General features: G+C 41.1%; 1 protein-coding gene across 4 annotated transcripts in view; it reads left to right on the top strand.

The window, feature by feature from the left end:
• The window catches only part of PTPRE (protein tyrosine phosphatase receptor type E), a 251,991-nt gene that overhangs the window by 78,734 nt on the left and 153,499 nt on the right, over positions 1–19,758 (top strand). Inside the window, exon 1 of one of the 4 annotated variants that reach the window (XM_074959155.1) lies at positions 7,699–7,712. The exons of the other annotated variants lie outside the window; for them this stretch is intronic. The gene's annotated coding sequence lies outside the window, so the exon portion shown is untranslated. Of the gene's footprint in view, positions 1–7,698; positions 7,713–19,758 lie in introns of those variants that run through there. 4 annotated transcript variants of the gene reach the window in all.

Genomic DNA, 19,758 nt, shown 5'->3' with positions numbered 1-19,758 from the left:
AATTTTAAATCTAATATTTTATTCTCAGCATGGCTCTGGTAATGTGGAATGACTTGTAATTATTATGAAGGGGAGGAGTTTCAAATGAAGCATGGAGGTTGAAGGAGTCTTTCTGTTACTTTGTATCTTGTAAAATTTTAAATCGATCTTGCCAAACATAAGACATGTATGTGTCATATCCTTAAGGAAATGTTGATGGGAGTTTTAAAGAAAAACCCATTCAATCTAGTTTCCTTTATTAATGAATGAAAAAAATAAATTTGTCCTGAAAATGTGTGGCCCCAAAATGAATACAAGGTTATAATTCAGTTTGATTTTTGTCCCCACCCTAAATGTGAAACAATTTATGTAAAATCTAAAGGATTGGTCAGTTGCATAGGCTGGTCTGGATTTCTTTAAGCTGGGCTCACTTGAACAAGATGACTTTGAATACAGCTAAATGCAAGGTTATACATCTAGGAGCAAAGAATGCAGGTTGATGGAATAGGAAATCATGCTTATATTTATAAATGGGGGAAAAAAACCTTGCATATAATGAGGGATTCATGTCAAAGCTCCTGATGAAGCTAAAAATAAATCTACTGATCTCTCAAAAATGAGATTTTTGCAACACTGTTTAAATGTCCCAACTCCTCTGCTGAGCGTCCCTCCTGCAACAAACCTAGAACCCTGGGGCAGGGTGTGGTATAACTGCATACAGTGCACTACATCAGTCCCCACTTATTTTTTCCTATTCCTTGGTAGGTTATTGATATTTACAAGTACTTTTATGACCACCAGAATTGCAAGCAGGGAAGAGGCAAAGAGATGGGAGGAATGGCGACATGTATGTCCAATATAATAAATTTGGCGCTTTTTACTCCTGAGAGAATTCTGTGCCAAAAAATTAAATATTATATGCACAATATTTTAAAATTCTGCATATTTTATTTGTCAAAATAACACAATATAATCACACCATTTTCAATTTCAATTAAAATCCACAAGTATTTTGAGATAAATTATCAAAAAAATTGAAAATGGTGTAATTATATTGTTGCTGTGTTTCCATGTTATTTTGACAATTAAAATATGCAGAACTTTGCAGAATTTAAATTTTTTAAATTTTTTGGTGCAGAATTCCCTCAAGATTACCAGGGTTCTCTGTGGCTCAATCTGGGTGTAGGCAGCTATGTTGGGGGTCTGGATGCAGGTAGAAATCTGGATGCACAGGGTCTCGGTGCGGGGTTCTGGGTGCAGGGGGAATGGGACTCTGCAGGGGAGTCCAGGTGAAGGTGGTTATGGCTCAGTGTGGGAGTAGGCTGGGGGAGTGGGGTTTTGGGGGGGGAGTCAGGGTGCAGCTGGTTGGAGCTCAGTGGGGTGTGGGTCCAGGTGTGGGGGGCTCTTGATGCATGGGGTGAGGCTCAGCAGGGTGGGGTTTTGAGGGGCTGGGTGGAGGGGTTTCCGGGTGTGGGGGAGGGGTCACTATACAGAGAGCTGGGAAGGGAAGGAAAAAAAAAACCCACAAGAGGTTGTGGAGTTGTAAGGACCCTCACAAGAGATTGATTTAGAATGGCTGTTAAAATGGGTCACTGAAAATCATCACCAACAAGCCACCAAGGACAAGGGCAGCAGCAGATGAAAAGGGAAGTAGCCACGTGTCAACAGGAGCAACAACAGAATGTTGTCTGTGCTCTGTGGGGAGTCCTGGGAAAGCCATGGACCAGGAGCAGGAAACCTGATCCAGTATGTCCTCTACGTGAATGGCTTAAAAAGTTGTAGGCATTTGCCTGGAAGAACCTACCAGGGTTCCAGTGACACTAGGCAACAGCCTATTACGGAGGAGCATGGCTATGAGTATTCAAGCTGGGGGATTGAGTTCCACTACTGTTGCAGAGCACAGACTGTAAGTTATTGGCCTGATGGCAGGGCCGTTCAAGGTGCTGTGATGCATAGGTCTTGTCGATTACAAGGTACAACACCAGGAGAAGAGAAAGGACTCCCCAGTGTTTCTCAAACTTTTGTATTGGTGACCCCTTTCATACAGCAAACCTATGAGTGTGGCCCCCCTTATAGATTAAAAATATTTTTTTGTATTTAACACTTATAAATGCTGGAGGCAAAGCGGGAATTGGGGGTGGAGGCTGACAGCTCGCGACCCCCCCATGTAATAACCTTGTGACCCCCAGTTTTGAGAACCCCTGTACAACATCACCTTGGCAAAGGCCTAGCAGGACAGAGAAGCCTTCCTTATCACTCCCCTTGCCACTGACCCTGATCTAGGACCTGAAATTCTGATGACACAGATGGATAACACTGCCAATTGTGGGGAGATACTAGGGATTGAACAAAAGGCCCCTTCCTGGGTGTATGCATCAAACATACCATCACATTGAGACCGACCCTGGGCAGAAGGTGAGAGAGAACCCTTGGTCCCTGCCCAAGAAAATGTGGGACACTGTTAAGACCAAACTCCAAGCAGGGTGTAGTGGAGAAGTCTTGCAGTGAATTGCAAAGCTCCATAATTCTTGCCCTGAAACACAATGGCACAATGATGTTTTGCTTTGACTTCGGCAAGGTTAATGTGCTCTCCAAGTTTGATGTGTACCCTATACCTTGGTGGACGAGGTACTGGAACAGTTTGGGGAAGCCAGGTAAGTGTCTATTGTAGACCTTACAAAAGGCTATTGGTGGATCACCTTGACTCCAGAATCCAGGAAAAAGACTGTTTGCCATGCCTTTTGGAGTATATCATTTCCTAACCATGCCGTTTGAGCTGTGGCAACTTTTCAAAGGTTAATGTATCAGTGCTTGTTCCACATGGGCACTATCCCATGGCTTAACTGGACAACATAGTCCTATGTCATCCAGCCTGGGACAGCCATCTCTGCCATGTCACCATGGTGCTACAATCGATCGCCAAAGCTGATCTGATTGCCATCCCAGTTAAGTGTAGGTTTGGAAATAGCAAACCCATGTACTGGGATATACAGTGGGAGGCAGGCATATATGCCCATTTGTGAACAAGGTACAGGACCTGACTAGCTACCCAATACCCACGGCCAAAAAACAAGTCAGACAATTTCTGAGGTTGGCTGGATACAACAGATGCTTCATGCCTAACTTTGCCACTATCGTAGCCCCCTTATGGACCTGATGAGAGATGGGAAACCTAGAAAAGTGCAGTGTTCAATCAAGTATGATACAGCCTTTAAAATGCCAAAGGAGGCTTTATGCTGTGATCTAGTGCTCATCAACCGAGATTTCTCAAAGGAATTTATACCTCAGACAGATGCAGAGATGGCACTTGGGGTGGTGCTATCCTAGGTCTCCCAATGTCACTTTTGAGAGTATGTGCTGGGGTGTATATACCCTACACCAGGGTTCGGCAACTTTTGGCACACGGCTCATCAGGGTAATCCACTGGTGGGCCGCGAGACATTTTGTTTACGTTGACCGTCACAGGCATGGCCCCCCGCAGCTCCCAGTGGCCGCAGTTTGCCATTCCCTGCCAGTGGGCTGTGGAGAGCTGTGCCTGTGAACGGTCAATGTAAACAAAATGTCTCGCAGCCCGCCAACGGATTACCCTGGTGGGCTGCATGCTGAAGGTTGCCGACCCTTGCCATACACTGATGAGGGAGGTGCTAGAGAGGCATTGGGGGCAGGGATAGCCCCACCATTATGGTCTTTCAATCATGTATGATGGGAGGAAAGTGCGGTAAGCTGCAGGGGGAGGAGCAAGTCTGCCCTAAGTAGGAAACTGCTAGAGTGACTCCTGGAGTCACAAGGGGAACTCCCATCCAGGAGATCTTTACCCTGATCCTATGAGGAGGGCAGTGAACTCCCAAGAAGAGTCTTGAGAAGACCTGCAAGGGGTAGGGGCCTCTGGTAAGAAGTAAGGTACTTTGCTGGAGCCACCCAGTGCAAGTAACTGGGCATGATCAGGTTCTCCCATCATCTGGGAAGAAAGCCTTAGGAGACTCCTTTACAGGCTTGTTTGACTGAGATCTTTCTGCACATCTTCTGCTTCCTTTTGGAAACGTCTTGTGGTGTATATACGATATGTATTGAATACATGGCTAAAATGTCAGCAGGATATGCAAATGTTTTGCCTTTTTATTACTTATTTTATTGACATGTAACCAGGAGGATACTATTTTTTTAAAGTGTGTATTTCAATGATCTTAGAAGGGCGAACCTCATTCTAATACTTTTCTAATTGGACTTGTAGTTGTAGGACTTGTAGTTCCTATCCAATTGTGAATTAATTCAGAGTATGGTTTTTAACATGGCAAAGCTTCAGCAAACATGCTACAATGTGTGAATTGTAGCTTCATCTTGGAGATGATATTGGTGTAATATTCGAGATTATTATATTGACAGTGTATTTTTCTTTGTCATTTTTCATTTTATGGACAAATTCAGCTTATCTTGAAAGAACAGGTATGTAACCTGGAAGAATCTTATTTTAGATAGCTTCATAAAAGTAAAGCCATAATACTGTACCCAAAGTAGTATGAAATAAATACATGAATTGAAATAAGTCACATTGAAGTTCCCCCATATCTACACTGGAAAGATTGAAAGCTAGTATGTACACCACCCTGGGGGACCGAACACGGCTGGATTAATGCACAGACAAACTAGGCACGTGCCTATAGCCCAAATTCGTATTTTGTGTATGTGTGTGGATTTTTTTAAACCAATGTGGATTTGTGCACGACCTGAAAGAACAGTTCGTTTGCAAATCTGCACCAGAGCATGAGGGGCTAGAGATAGTCTTCTCACACAGCTGAGACTCCTTTGCCATTTCCAACAGAACCAAAGAGAGAGGAGAGGGGATTGGTTTAAAAAAACCCACTTCCTTCTCCGACAGCAGTAAACGAACAAGCTGTGGTGGGAATTTACTGCAGTGGCATGTATGGGAGGGAACATCATAGAAGTGTGTGGTTTTTTGCTTCTTCTTTTCATTTATCAGCTGTTTGTTGGTATTCATATCAGAAGGTAGCAGTAGGAGCCCAGAAGTGTATGTTTCCCTTGTGCCCAGTGATGGGTTAATCTGGTCCTGAGTGGACAGATGATTCAATATACTTACTTGGGGAATTTAGACAATCTTTACCTCATTCTCATCTAGTGTTTCAAAGACAAAAATTTCTTTTCTAATGTACTAGGTGAAAATGCTTCTCTTTTTCTGAAAACAGACAATTGCAAAGTTGTTGATACCACTTAGAAGGTGTGACTTGTATTCACACCTGGTTTGTAGTGGGGTGGAGGAGGTAGGTAGAAATTTTTATTGAAAACCTCAACTCAAGCAGACTGATTTCAGCTGATGGCTCAAGGCACCCAGAGACTGCACTATGCAGAGAGCCATGGAATCTATATATATATATATATCACATAGAAGAAAGGTAAAGTTGATAGCAATGAATATAAACCAAAAGTTATGAATTGTAGAAAACAGATAAAGGAAACAAAGAGACACAAGGAGAAATCTATGGCCAGTAGAATTAGGGACAATAAAAAGGAGTGTTTTAAATATGTTAGGAACAGAAAGAATCCTGACAAAGGTATTGGTCCATTACTAGATGGAAATAGTAACTTTGTCAATAATAATGCAGAAGAGGCAAAAATGTTCAATAAATATTTCTGTTCCATATTTTTGGGAAAAACAGATGATATAGTCTCATCATATGGTGATAACACTCTTTCCATTCCACTAGTATCTCTGGAGGATGTTAAACGGATGCTATTAAAGTAAGACACTTCGAAATCAGGAGGTCTGGATATCTCTAATCCAAGAGTTTTAAAAGAACTGGCTGAGAAACTCACTAGACCATTAATGTTGATTTTTCAATAAGTCTTCAAGCACTGGGGAAGTTTGAGAAGACTTAAATATTGTTGCAACTGCTAAATACAAGATGGAACAGATGTGTTAACGACTTATGTTAAACAATAAGATCACAGAGGTGATCACAGAGTAGCATAGCTGGGGGGGAGCGGGGCAGCGGCTGCTCTCCCACCTAGCACAAGTGGCGTCTCTTTAATTGTTTGGCGCCTTTTTAATTTTTACTCACCCGGCGGCGCGTCCTTCACTCGCTCTGGGTCTTCGGCGGCACTAAAGTGCTGCCGAAGACCCTGAGCGAGTAAAGGACCCTGTCACTGTGGTGCCGCCGAAGACCCAGAGCGCCGCCAAGTGAGTACAAGCGGGTGGCACCTTTTTATAGTCCGCTCCCCCTGTTCGCTCCATGTGGCTACGCCACTGGGAGGTGATTTATGTCCAAAGAATTTGAGTGTTGGGGAAGGGGTTAATGCAAAGGCACTAGTGTCTTCCCACAGTCTGAGGAAAGAATTTACTTCCTGGAACGCGAAGAAAGTTATTTTGATGGAGATCTGAAAATACTGCTGCATCTGTGATTTATAAGATGCAGTTTGCTTTTCCCATCTAATATTCCCATTCAGAAGTGTACAGACTTGTCAGTAAATCAGACTAATGTCCACTCATTTCTCGTCCATCAAGAATAATGAAATACGCTTTTTCATTCCTTTAGAAGTGAAGAGAAATATAGAAGTTAGTTTTTAAAATCTGTTCTTTGGACGTCTGTGTTGGGCGTGTTTTAGCAAAGGACTTTGTAACTCAGTTCTGTTGAATTTAGGAGCTTGAGTGTGCAGTCCTACTTGCAGCCTGTAAGTAACTGTGTGGGCCCCAAAGCTAAAAGCATTTAAAAGGAGAATACTGAATTAGTTTTAACACAGCAGACCCAATGTTTTTCTCCTCCCTCCTCCTCCACAAACTCTACAATAGAGACTGCTAAAATAAATAGAAGACATACTCAAATAGGACATATCTGTGTATTCAGTTGCATTATATCTAGGATACATGGTTCTGCCAAGATGAGCCCTGTTAGAAAGCAGTTTGGGGCAAACGGCTGCCTTGTCTTGCTGATTTGAAATTGAAAGACAGAAGAATCTAATTTAGTGTCACTGTTCAAACGGGGATGCCCTTGCAAAGTTCTGTAGCTGTAGTTTTTAATATACCACACAGCAATTGTGGAGATACATTTCTAATTAACGTTGGTCATAAGGTCAGTGAGGTGGTTAAATGGTCTTGTGTGTAGAATGATAGCCTCTGGCCTTTACTATGTCTGATTTAAGGACTATACATAACGTATTCGTATACTGTAATGTTAAGCTCAGCGATGCAGCAGAATTGTGCAGTTCACTAATGAAGTTTTACATTATAGTAGTGTATACAATTTGTTCAGAAAAACTGTACTGGGTGAAACAAATGGTTTGATTTAAGTTTTTCATAGGACCGCCATGGGAAGCGGCAGAACAAGCACAGCGGCTGTACTGCAGCATCACCATGGCAACCACTGGAAATAATGGCACCCTTTGGGAATACCAGAGATCTCAAATTCCGTTGCAGCCAAGTGTTGTTTATTAGTCTGTGATTACAGCACTATTAGATTATTGTTTCAAAATTCCTCATCAGTAAAAATAAATTGGAGCTGCTACTTTTCTAAAGCCTCTGGGAAGGTACTCACAAGCAACTAATGCTGCGCTGTCGGTCAGTTAAAAATAAATTGTAAAAAATGCCAGACATAAATGACAAATATAGAGTTAACTACATTCACAGAGCTGTTAGGTGCGAGGCTGAAAGCTGAATAACAGATTCTGCTATGGGTCCTGAATCCTTTGAGTCGTCCCATTGAAATTAATGGATGTACTTGAGAGTAAGGGCTACTTTTCATGTGTGTGAAGGCTTACGGGATCAAGGCTGTAGATAGAAAATATCTTGAATAATGACAAGAGAAACTACTGTGCTTCTGTTCTCTGGTTATGCTCTTTAAAGGAAGATGTATTCCTTAGTAAATTCCCAGTGAAAAAAATAATTAATAACTCTTCCTCTCCTCACTAAAAAAAATGTGTACCTAATTTAAAATATGGAAGTAGGATTTGTGTTTTCTTTATTTGAATATTGGAAAATTTAGCCACACTATTATGTTTTATTTTGAGCAGTTTTGCTAGTTTGCAGTTTACTCTAGATGCATCTTCATATTCAAAAAAGTGAGTGTGGTGTTTTTTGTCATTTACTTAGATAACTGATTTACTTTTTCTTTTTTCAAACTATTCGCTATAAGATTAAAAAAAAGTTTTAAATGCATTTAAGTAATTACAAGAGATGTGCTAACTGAAGCAATGCCTACTTTTGCATATTTGTATTATTTGATGCCTTACTTTGTGGTGGTAAGAAATTATACGATATTTCTGAAAACAGTAACACATTTAATAGCCCAAGTGTGCTTTAAAGTGATAGTTCTATTTTATATGTTCCTGCTAGATTAAAATAATGTAAAGAAATGTGAAAGTTCTAAAGCAATCTTATGTTAACTGAAAATGAAATTCGCCTGGCAAAAAGATAACTGTTTAAAAGTATGGGGTGTGGGAACTAAGTTTATGCACTCAGAGGAATAGTGCCACTTTTATATTGTGTCATTCATTTATCACCTTGCTTCAAGTTGCTTCCGTTTACTGATTTGTGCTTTTGAATCTCAGGAGGTTGAGAGTAATTCCAGTATTGCTCCCCTAAGATTCTTTTTGCAAGCCTGTATTATACTGGAGGGTTTTGATTACACAGCTGGGATTCTATACTGTGTCTGCAAGCAATAAGGTTGTATTGATATAACTAGCTACATTAATTTCTACACTGCATTTATTATTGACCTCATTTCTTCTTTACTTTGTTTAATCACAGTTAATGATGGGTCTTTTTTTTTTTAAGTTAGTTCAATTGAAGATTAAGAGATTGTTTCACTTTATTTCCTGCTGCTGAATTTTATCTACTAAACTTTGGTTACTGTTGAAAAAGGGAGGAAAGGTAGGAGAAAGCATGAGAGCCAACAGCCAGAGAATGAAAACTGTGAAGGAGATGCATCTGTCTGTAATATTTTGAACACACATCAATAGACTGGTTGGATGCTTTAAGATTTTATGCTGTGGTTATGGATTTGAATGAATTGATCATCTAAATACTAATCAGCCTACATTTCCATGTGAGTATCTTTATAGATGAAGATTTAAAATGTTCAAGTGATAAAGGGTTGCAGTTACATTCCATCAGTTAAAGTACTGTTTATACAAGGGGAATGAATGTATCCTACAGCAATGATTTAATAATGCAGTGGCTATTTTGCTGTTCAGTATTTCAGATAATTAGTATAGTGTGTATTTTAAACTATTATTTGGTATTATACCAATTTTTCGTGACTCACTTGTTTCATCTTTTATTGTTATTTATTTGGCTGTTGGGCCACGTTTACATTAGTGTTTGGCATGTATGTATTCATGGATTTAAATAAAACATACTTGCATTTTATTTTATGATACTCTGCATTTTTCACACATTGAAGGATTTATTCTGTAAAATGTTATGCTATAATTCACCTGGTTTGAACAATTTTGCTGTTCCAAATTAAAACAAGCATTTCAGTGAGACATCTGATTTATGAAAGCTGACTTAGCCATTGAATTGGAATTTGATAGCACAATATTAAGGTTGAAATGTGAAGGGAGACTAGAGTTTTTTCTCCTTGTTTCATTAAAAGTTGTTACTGTGAACTCCTATGTGGACAATGCATTTATAGTTTCATTAAAGTAAATATCATGATGTGCTTTTTTTAGTATCAAGATACTTGATACTTGATGAACCCTTGAAACTTGCATCCGATTAGTAGATAGACTGTCAGATAGATACATCTGTATTTCCAGAAATATACTGTAAAAGTATCATATAAACACATTGTCTGCTCAGATAAATGCCGTAACTGGCCTAATGAATAGAAATGCTATATTTGTTTATTTTTAATTTTTATGATCTATTTAGCTAGCCAGTTTGAGATTTTTATTAAATAGACCACTAATGCTGTAATCTGTGTGTGTGTGTGTGTGTGTGTGTGTGTATATGTGTATATATATGTGTGTGTATATATGTATATGTGTGTATATATGTGTGTGTATATAACAGGGATCGGCAACCTTTGGCATGAGGCCCATCAGGGAAATCTGCTGGTGGGCTGGGATGGTTTGTTTACCTGCAGCGTCCGCAGGTTCGGCCGATTGCAGCTCCCACTGGCTGTGGTTCACCATTGCAGGCCAATGGGGGCTGCGGGAAGTGGTGGCCAGCACGTCCCTCGGCCCGTGCTGCTTCCCGCAGCCCCCATTGGCCTAGAACGGCGAACTGCGGCGAATGGCAGCTGCAATCGGCTGAAGCTGCGGACGCTGCAGGTAAACAAACTGTCCCGGCCGCCAGCGGATTTCCCTGATGGGCCGCGTGCCACAGGTTACCGATCCCTGGTGTATAATATAGTGAATTTCCCCAGAGCAGCATACAGTCTGGAAAAGTTGTATTACATACTATTTTATAACACGATATTGATTCATATGTAGCTTTTCTGTCACAAGGAATGTGTAACAGATTTTTACGTTGAGATTGAAATTGTCTATCCTAAGATTATTTATAAGGAAAGTACATATGCAACAGTACAGGAGATATAGTTCTGTGTTAGGGTTTTGGTGACAAAACTACTGTGACTAACTTCATTTGAACTCAGGCTGAAACAGTTCATGTTCCCACGTTTTTTTTAAATTCCTCCATTTTTTTTTCCATCAAAGTTTTAAGGATATTAATGGAAACTGTAAGCTAAAGCAGGGAGTTCTCAAGTTTTCTCTGCAGGAGCCCATGTTCAACCACTCAACAGCTCTCTTTAAAGGCACTCCAGAATCCTGTGTGCTCTTCACAGGAGATGCAGCCACAACTGGTACAGTTGGCACAAGCAGAAATAGTATCTTTGCTGCTGCAGGCTGTTCAGTTACATGTGCATGACTCATTCTGTTTCCGCAAAATCGGAGAGAGGATTTTGAGCTAGGCTTGTCATCCCCATTAACAAATAACTGCTGATGGCCACCTTTGGTGTTGCAACCCACAAACTGAGAACAACTGTGATTAAGCTATTCAACTACTACTGTGGAATAGAGCTACCCCAATTAGTCCAATCTGGATTTTCTATTAATCGAGGGTGCTTATCACTTCCCCATGATAGAAAAAAGGTGGAATTCTAAAACTGCACCCACCCTTCTATACTGAGTTTTCCCAATACATTTGCTTATTCCTGCTATGCCTTGATAGTGGTTCTGATAGTAACACTTGTCCTATGCTAGAAGAGCAGGGGGTCTCATCTGACTGCAGTACCATTCTATAATGAACCTGTCGGACAAGCAAAATCAATGCTGTGCTCATATCATAAAATGTCTCCAAATGCAGACAGTTCCATGAATGGGAAAGATTGCTGCTATATATCCAATATCCTTCCATCTTGGAAAGATGAAGTACACTACATTGTGGGAGGGAATTACAAGTAAAGATTAAATGATTAATTCTCTCATAGAAAAGTACTGTACTGGAACACCATTAATGGTACATGCTCTCAAAAAGACATATAGAGACAGTCATAAACTACAGGAAAGTGTATAAAGAGGTTTGAAGGTGAAATTAGAGGAGCATTGGATCAGTGGCTGAGGGGAAGAGGGAGTGAGCTCTGGATGGGGCAGGGCAGGAAGCAGAATGAGTGGCAAGTGGTTGTCCTGGGGACCAGAAGAGTGAAGTGGCATGAGCCTGTGAACAGTACTGATAGATTGAAAGATTAAAAACAACCTTGTGAAGAAGATGAAGGGAGAGAGAGATGGTGTGAGCTGTAGTCATGTAATGTTAATGATGGACTTTACACTACATTTTTGTTCTTTTTAATTACTGTTTTATCTTTAAATCCTTCTAAATGTCTTGACAGAAAATAAAAATCAAGTCTTGCTGAACACAAGCCATACTTAGGGAGACATGTTCTTTTTAATTGTCCATTTAGAGATTCATCATGAGAGAAACATCTGTGGTTTAAAACAAAAAAAAGTTAACCCTCAAACAATATATCTTAGAAATAACTAAGGAGAGAGAGAGAACAGTGTTGCCATATATTGAGCAGAGAATGTAAATGAAATGGGAAAGTAAAGTACAGACCAGTTTAAATAACTACTACAATATTTTGTTGAAATTAAAAGTATACTTTAGATTTGTAAAAGAGAGATATATCTCCATTAATTCTTTTAGTGTAACACATAAGCAGACATTAGAAGTCTGGGATTTTGTCTGTTTTAGAATTAGAGTTGAAGAAATAAAGCTAAAACTAATTAGTACAAATGTTGCATTATTAATTGAAATAGTTAGAATTTACATTCCAAACTTATTATGTAATGTAGAGAGATAAGGTGGGTGAGGTAATATCTTTTATTGGACCAACTTCTGTTGGTGGAAGAGTGAAGCTTCACAGAGTTCTTCTTTAGATCTTTCGAGCTCTGTGAAGCTCAGAAGTTGGTCCAATAAAAGATATTCCCTCACCCACCTTGTGTCTCTCTCGTATCTTGGGACCAAACCAGCTACAACAGCAGTGCAAACGACATACAAGTTAGCACAGTAGGATGCAACTGGTAATGGCTAGTGGTGTTTAATTTAGGGATGCTTGAGAATTAGCCCTTTGTAGATATATATTTTAAACAAGGCAGAGCTTTTGTTGGGACTATTCAATTTATAACTGGTGTGTCAATCCTTTCAGGAGTTTGGTTTTTCAGCCCTGGCACCTTCCAGGAAGTTGAGGGGAAAGGTGATCTTGTTTGGATTCTGGAGTAGCAACTCAGATCTGGGTTCAGTTCCTGGCTCTGCCACAGACTTCCTGAGTTACCTTGGGCTCCTCAGTCACTTAAGGGCAGATTTTAAAAGGCGTGTAGGTGCCTTAATGGGAGTTTAAGCGCCTAGGCGCTTTTGAAAATCCCACTGAGCACCTATCTGCCTTTAGACACCTAAATCCCTTTAAAAATCTGGCCCTTAATATCACTGTGCCTTAGCTCCCCATTTGTAAAGTGGGGATGATAATTCTTCTCTCCCACCCTTTGTCTGCCTTGTCTATTTAGAATTTTTTAGGGGGTTTTGTTGCAATATGTTTGCATAGTGCCTAGCACAGTGGGGTCTTTATCTCAGTTGGGGCCTGCATATGCTACCATAATACAAATAAATAATAAATTTGTAAGTATAAATGCTCATTTCTAGAAGCGAGTATTGAGCACTGGGCATTACTGTAAGGCTGTCAGCTCTGTCCTCAAAAGAATTAAAGGGGTCAGAAACGATCTGACTCCAATTAACATATGACATACTTTTACAAAAAATTGATAATCAGGATATTTTCTTCATGACTTATCTGTGAATTTATATAAACTCTACGGTGTGAAGATTTAAGTATCCACCTACCCCAAATAGTTATGAAGAAAATATCCTGGTTTTTAATTCTTTGCAAAAACATGTTCAGGTGTTCTTCTGTTCAGATCACTTTTCTGGGGAGGTCTGACCAAATAGACTTGGTCCACTAGTATAGTCTGCAGATTGATTTATGATCATTACCAAAGAGATTTCGTTTCCACACCATGGCTAAGTGTTGCTTTCAGATTGCTTCATTTGCAGATAAAGATCAACTTCCTTTCCACTGAGCTTTGCTTTTAGGTAGTTTTTGAAAATGCGCATGCAAAAACAGGATTGTGAATAATTCTACTTGGAACTTTTGGAAAGTTCTTGTAATGTCAGAACTACTGTCCTGTGCAAGGGTGCAGTCTGTACGTCCCACTGTGTCTGACTAGATTTGCTGGCCACTGCAGAGGGGTTACATTGCCATGCTGTCACACTATCCCCTTTGATAGGCTAGCTCTGCTTCCAAGTGTTAATATGGAACTGTAGCTCTGCTCCCTGGCCATGTTGTGGCAGTGCCAGCGTAGGACTTCAAGGGGATAGAAACCTTCTTGTGCCTTCTCTCACTCCATGGTTCCATGCAGGGCCAGACACAGTCTTACCCTTAGGCATTATTACCTCAGTTGTTGATTTGAAAAGTATAGTTTCAGTTCACTCTTAATATATTTAAAGTAAACACGACTCACTATTAAATTCCAGATTTGGAGACTATGAATTTAATTACAGGAAATTTTGCTTTCTGCATGGAAATTAGTGATCAGAGCCATGTTCCTTAAGAGAACTTGCTGAACAGAGATTTTCAGCCTTTTAAAAATATCTTAGGAACCACATGCAGTACTACTTGAACTGTATTGTATAACTACAGTTTCAGAAGTTTTCACCAAATCAAAGGAGGTGAAGAAAACTTCACTTCAGAAAAACAAGTTATGTTAATTTTAATCTTATTATTAGGTTCTTCTGAAGAACAGAAGTGTGTTTCGTTTCATGATATCTGCCTTTCTTTAGGTTGAGTTTTCTATAAAAGAACAAATCTCTGACTCTTTCTTTCTATCAGTAAAACGTGAATTTTGCTATGGTTTTCCTTTGTTTATTTTTATCCCAGAAAGAGTTGACACCTGAGCAGATTAGTTCCATAGGCAATTTATTTTCCTGGGAGGTGGGAAATAATTTTTCTGATTACACAGAAAGGCAGGGTTCCTTCTAATACATAATTTTGACACTATTAAAAACAGTGATTAAATAGCTTTTCTTGAAAAGTAAACTCCTCTAAGACCACTATAGGAATCTTAACAATATGTTAGAAAGGTTTTTGGGTATATTAACTTCCTCCATCTGTTTTATTAACGATTTAATTAATAATTTAATATGGCGCAATTGAGTGTGACTTGTGAGCTCCTTTTTAGTTGTCATTCAAATTCGAGACCTAGAAATTCAGCCAAATATCTCTCATGGCCTGAAATTAAAAACACCGTCTTTAACCAAGATTAGCATGGCTGAGTCCATTCCAGGTTCCCCACCATAATCCAGCGGAAGCCCCTCTGCTTAAACCAAAGAGGACCTCTTTCTCTGAGGCTGTGTGTACACTAGAAGTGCTACAGCAGCACAGCTGCGGTTCTGCCCCTGTGGTGTAAACGCTTACTACAGTGGCGGAAAGAGTTCTTTCATCGCTGTACTAAATCTACCTCTCCGAAGGGCAGTAGCTAGGTCGACAGAAAATTTTTTCCATCCATCTAGCAGCGTCTATATCAGGGCTTAGATTGGCTTAACTGCATCACACAGGGCATGACGTTTTTCACAGCCCTGAGTGATGTCGTTAAACGGACTGAACTCTGTAATGTAGAACAGCCCTGAGCTTGTTTACTCTAGGAAGTTTTTCTGCTTTATGGTATAGGGCATGGCCACACTAGAAACTTCAAAGCGCTGCCGCGGGAGCGCTCCCGCAGCAGTGCTTTGAAGTGCGAGTGTGGTCGCGCATGAGCGCTGGGAGAGAGGTCTCCCAGCGCTCCTGGTCATCCACCTCCACATGGGGATTAGCTCCGAGCGCTGGGAGCCTCTCCACACTTGCACTTTAAAGCATTCAGACTTGCTGCGCTCGGGGTGATTTTTCATGGGGGGTGAAGGTTCATGATAGTGCAGATGCAGAGCTACTCCTCAACCTGGTTCTACTCTGTAACCTGTCTTGATGATCTCCAGTCTAGAAATGTACGCATATTGAGTGACCTCATCCTTTTCCTTGATCCTATCCCTCCCTGCCATGGGCCTTCTAGCAGAGAGAGGCCGGTCACATAAGGAAAACTGCGAAGGAGCCTCCATTCCTTGATACTCATGAGCTAGCTAGAGGCTGGGTTGGGATGACAATCAGGAAACACAGCTACATTTGTAATTGCACAGTAGACACCAGGGCCTAGCTGATTTGCTACCGCTTTGGATGTTGTTTTGAAGGAAGGTGGGGGAAATTCAAAAGTTATTCAGGGGTATTATCTGTGTGTCTGTAAAGTCCTAAGGAAAAGCTACATCTGTATATTGAAATAAAAGCATATGCACATATATCTAAATGTCTGTGTAACTCATGCTAACAGTGTGTGGATCTTGGACTCTTTCTAGTGACTAGTCCATATGCAGAGGTTTGAGTTTGCTACTGCCTCTGAACTAATGGACCTTGTTCTTTTGATTAGGCAGGAGAAGCTTATACTTTGAACTGAGAATTCTGGATCTTAATCTCCACAGGGCTACGTCAAGGGGTATCCTTACAGGTGGTGCTGATAATGCCATATTCATGGTTGAACTCAGGACTTGGGGACCTAAAAGTATGAACTTCTACTTTCTGAGCTAAAGAAGAAGGTACATTAGCTCAGAGGCAATAGCAGATTCATGAATGTCTATATGTAGACGATGCAGTGTAGTGGTAGCTGTATCGGCCCCAAGATATTAGAGCAGAGGTGGGCAAACTACGGCCTGTGGGACCGTCCTGTGCGGCCCCTGAGCTACTGGCCTGGGAGGCTCGCCCCTGAGCGGCATGGTAAGGGGGTGGTGGCGGTGGTTGGAGGGTTGGGTAGGGGGTTCTGGGGAGCAGTCAGGGGACAGGGAGCAGGGGGGCGGTTAGGGGCGGTGGGTCCTGGGGGGAAGTCGGGGAACAGGGAGCAGGGGAGATTGGATGGGGCGGAGGTTCTGGGGCAGTCGGGGAACAGGGGGGATTGGATAGGCCGTGGGAGTCCCGGGGGGGGCCTGTCAGGGGGCGAGGGTGTAGCTAGAGGATGGGGCAGTCAGGGTACACGGAGCAGGAGCCATTGGATAGGGAGTGGGGTCCCAGGGGGCAGTCTGGGATGGGGCTCCCAGAAGGGGGCAGTTAGGGGACAAGGAGCAGAGGGGGCTGGATGGGTCTGGGGTTCTGAGGGGGACAGTCAGGGGGTGGGAAGTGGCAGGGGACGAATAGGGGTGGGGGTCAGGCTGTTTGGGGGGCACAGCTTTCCCTACCTGGCCCTCCATACAGTTTTGCACCCCGATGTGGCCCTCAGGCCAAAAGGTTTGCCCACTCCTGTAATAGAGAGACAAGGTAATATCTTTTATTGGAATAACTTCTGTTAGCGAGGGAGAGAAGATTTTGAGCCACACAGAGCTCTTCTTCAGGTCTTGGAAAGGAACTCTGTGTTACAGCAAAATGCAAGGTGGAACAGGTTGCCTTTGAAGATGAGAACTGATAGGTCAGATATAGAGTGATTGCTTTGTGAAGAATGTTCACACACAGGTGATAGCGTGTTTTAGTCTTTTATCATTTGCCTCTGTGAGTTCATTCAAGAGCATAGTGATTATTACTACTCCCAGTGATTACTAATCAAAGTTGCAGAAACTATGTGAAGCCTGCATCCCAAGCAAGGGGAGAAAATTCGTAGGGAAAATTCGCAGACCAACCTGGATCAGCAAGTATCTGAAACAGGTTATTAAGAGAAAGCAAAAAGCCTGTAAGGAATGGAAGATGGATTGGATCAGCAATGAAAACCGCTTCTTGAAGGTGAGAAAGTATAGGGAAAAAGTGAGAACTGTCAAGAGCCACGCACAGTTGGACCTTGAAAAGGAAATTAAACCCAATAGGAAAAGATTTTATAGCCTTATCAATAAAATAAAACAAGGAAAAAAGAAGTTGGACCGCTAAGCACTGAGGATGGGGGTGGAGATTAAAGAAATTCTCGGCATGGTAATTAATAAGGGTAATGAGGAACTTAAGGGTAGTGGCAGGGTGGTAATGGAAAAGAAGATATGGAAGTAGAAATTACCACATCCAAGCTGGCTGTCGAACTCAGACAGTTTAATGGGACCACATTAGGGGCTTGGACAATCTCCATTCAAGAATATTAAAGGAACTGGCATGTGAAATTGCAAACCGAATTGCAAGGATTTTTAATGAATCCTTAAGCTTGGGGATCATATCCTATGACTGGAGAATTGCTAATATAGTACCTCTTTTTAAGAGAGGGGGAAAAGTGATTGGGAAATGTTGGTTTGATCTCAATTGTATGCAAGGTCTTGGAATAAATTTTGAAAGAGAAAGTAGCGTAGGACATAGAGGTACACGATAACTGGGATAAAATACAACCTGATCTCTTTCTTTGGGAAGATAACTGATTTTTTAGACAAAGGAAATGCAGTAGATCGAATCTACTTGGATATCAGTGAGGCAATTGATGCAGTTCCATATGGGAGATTATTAGTTAAATTGGAGAAAATGGGGATTGAAAGGTGTATAAGGAACTGGTTAAAGGAGTGACTACAATGGCTCATACTGAAGGGTGAACTGTCAGGCTGGAGGGAGGTTACTAGTGGAGTTCCACAGGGATCGGTTTGGGGATCAGTCTTATTTAACATTTTTATTAATGACCTTGGCACAAAAAGTGGGAATGTGCTAATGAAATTTGCATATGACACACAATTGGGAGGTATTACCAATACAGAGGAGGACTGGAATATCATACAAGAAGATCTTGATGACTTTGTAAACTGGAGTAATAGAAATGGAATGAAATTTAATAGTGCAAAGTACAAGACATTTAGGGACTAATGAGAAGAATTTTTGCTTTAAGTTTGAGCCTTATCAGTTAGAAGCAACAAAGGAGGAGAAAGACCTGGGTGTATTGGTTGATCACAGGATGACTATAAGCGGCCAATGTGATGCAGCCATGAAAAAAAGGCTAATGCAATCTTAGGATGCATCAAATGAGGTATTTCCAGTAGAGATAGGGAAGTGTTAGTACCATTAGACAAGGCACTAGTGAGACTTCATCTGGAATGCTGTGTGCAATTCTAGTCTCCCATGTGTAAGAAAGATAATTCTAACTGGTACAGGTGCAGAGAAGGGCCACCAGGATGATCAGAGGAATGGAAAACCTACCTTATGAGAGGAGACTCAAAAAGCTTGTCTTGTTTAGTCTAACCAAAAGAAGGCCGAGGGGAGATATGATTGCTCTCTATAAATACATCAGCAGAATAAATACCTGGGATGGAGAGGAGTTATTTAAGTTAAGCTCCAATATTGACACAAGAACAAATGGATATAAATGGCATCAACAAGTTCAGGCTTGAAATTAAATGAATGCTCACAGTCATGCTGGAAGGGCATAACGATTGGGGTCCCACAGGGATCAGTTCTGGGTCCGGTTCTGTTCAATATCTTCATCAGTGATTTAGATAATGGCATAGAGAGTACATTTTATAAAGTTGGTGGACGATACCAAGATGGGAGGGGTGTAAGTGCTTTGGAGGATAGGATTATAATTCAAAATTATCTGAACAAACTGGAGAAATGGTCTGAAGTAAATAGGATGAAATTCAATAAGGACAAATGCAAAGTACTCCACTTAGGAAGGAACAATCAGTTGCACGCATACAAAATGGGAAATGACTGCCTAAGAAGGAGTACTGCAGAAAGGGATCTGGGAGTCGAAGTGGACCACAAGCTAAATACGAGTCAACAGTGTAACACTTTGCAAAAAAGGCGAACATCATTCTGGGATGTATTAGCAGAACTGTTGTAAGTAAGACATGAGAAATAATTCTTCTGCTCTACTCTGTGCTGATTAGGCCTCAGCTGGAGTATTGTGTCCACTTCTGGGTGCCACATTTCAGGAAAGATGTGGACAAGCTGGAGAAAGTCCAGAGAAGAGCAATAAAAATGATTAAAGGTCTAGAAAACATGACCTAAGAGGGACGATTGGAAAAAATTGGGTTTGTTTGGTCTGGAAACCAAAAAAATGAGAGGGAACATAATAGTTTTCAAGGACATAAAAGGTTGTTATGGGGGGGGGGGGAAATTGTTCTTCTTAACTGCTGAGAATAGGACAAGAAGCAATGGGCTTAAACTGAAGCAAGGGATGTTTAGGTTCAGGTTGTACATCAGGAAAAACTTAACTGGGCTTGTCTATATTTGTGGCGCAGCTGCGCTGCTGTGG

Source organism: Natator depressus, chromosome 7 (genome assembly GCF_965152275.1).
Source record: "Natator depressus isolate rNatDep1 chromosome 7, rNatDep2.hap1, whole genome shotgun sequence".
Taxonomy (NCBI): domain Eukaryota; kingdom Metazoa; phylum Chordata; order Testudines; family Cheloniidae; genus Natator; species Natator depressus.
The sequence above is the reverse complement of the archived record's forward strand: the minus strand, read 5'-3'. Positions and strand labels throughout refer to the sequence as shown.